The sequence below is a fragment of the Amblyomma mixtum genome, chromosome 7, assembly GCF_055824585.1.
Source record: "Amblyomma mixtum isolate Tamu chromosome 7, ASM5582458v1, whole genome shotgun sequence".
In the NCBI taxonomy this organism is placed as follows: Eukaryota; Metazoa; Arthropoda; class Arachnida; order Ixodida; family Ixodidae; genus Amblyomma; species Amblyomma mixtum.
In genome coordinates, this window is record NC_143018.1 from 49,568,598 (window position 1) to 49,570,282 (window position 1,685).

Here is a 1,685-nt window from a genome sequence, read left to right on the forward strand (position 1 = left end):
TTCAAAATTTATTGGTAAATTACTACAGGCTAGATGGTCGCTGCAACAATTGCTAACTTGTTCTTAATTCATCTAGCTATAATCCACGGATTGGTGACGGTTGCATTTATTATTTGATTTTGCGCGACGCCATCAAATTCCTTCTTAGAACATAGTCGCATTATATTTATTTCTGGCGATTTATTTCCTGGAATATTATCCGAAATAGCCAACATCTGTGCTAGAGTTGGCAGCCTTTACAAAAAAAGGTTTTAGAAAGTCTATGAGTCTCTATAGACTTTATAAAGTCTATAGACACCCTGTAGACAAATCCTAGAGAACAGTCTATAGGCAATAAAAATACCATAGACAGACTATAGACAATCTATAGATTTATGGCCATACACTTATAGTAGACTTTTGTCTATAGACTATGAATAGACAAAATGAAATATCTCTTGGAAGTCAATAGAGTCAATAAGTCTACAGACTGTCTATAGACCATTTTTATAAGGATTCACCGGAAGCCTCCTAGTATAGTGCAGTTTTTTTTTTCCAACTTTCTTTCCATAAACTACCATATAAGATTGCTGTCTGCACCAGCAGGTATGCGCTGTGCCGTGACGGTACCGACAATTGCAACATATAACATTTTTCAGTTTCGAAACTATAGGTTGCTCAAAACCTAGTGGGCAGGTTTCGATGCCGTCGCAGGTCATGTCACTTATTTCGACCTATGAATTTAATTACCACCTGCCATGGTGGGTGCGTTGCTCACAATCCAGTCGCCAGGTTGCCCTCAGCTATAGTGGGCACGTTGTGTTGACGTTCGATATCACGCGACCTCCCTCGAGCAATCAGGGTGAACCATCAGGGCAGGCTGTGATGACGCCACATGTTCACGTGACCTCTCTCGACCAATCCGCTTATTTCGTCACGGACATCGGCGGGTTTTGGTGTGAGCACAATTCTAACGTTTAACGTAATACAGTTTGGTGTTCAAGGTTAATAGTTTATGAGAATAATGTGGTCGGCTATTTTGTACACTGTGCAGGTGATCTGAGTGTAGAAAGAGACAGGATAAAATGGTTTACTGCAAAAGTAATTACATTTTTCTGATAAGTTCGCGAAAAATCAGTAAAAGTGAAAACATTCTGTAATTTTTTTTTCCGAACACTGCAGACTTCGCGTGTACATTGGAAAGCAGCTACGCGTCATAAATTCCGAAAGAACGTCTTATGCAAGCTAAATTACATAAATAAACACATTTGAAGAGTTTGTGCAAGCAGTGAAAGAATACCAGTGCATATTTGCTTTACCGGATGCCACTGACACGGATAAAGAGATTGCCTTCCTCTTCTTAATTCAAAAAGGTAGGAGCCACGATCTATGTCACCCATGTACAATTCGTGCGACTAATTGCACTATTATAACAGCAATAAACGAATAAACCGGTGGTTCTTAAGAACAAAAGAGCGTACATCCTAGAAATTTTGCTTTTAACCATAGGAGAAGTAAAGGCGACGAAAATACGGAGATGTGAAATGATACTTTTTTGGAATAATACCGGCGTAAACCGATAACTATGAGTGCCTTCTATACAAAGTACTTTTCCACAAAACCGCCATTCTATACAGTGCATGCTCATAGATGCGTCACCGAATTTGATCACAGAAGCGTTCGCCCCATTTCGCCGGTGCCTCTGT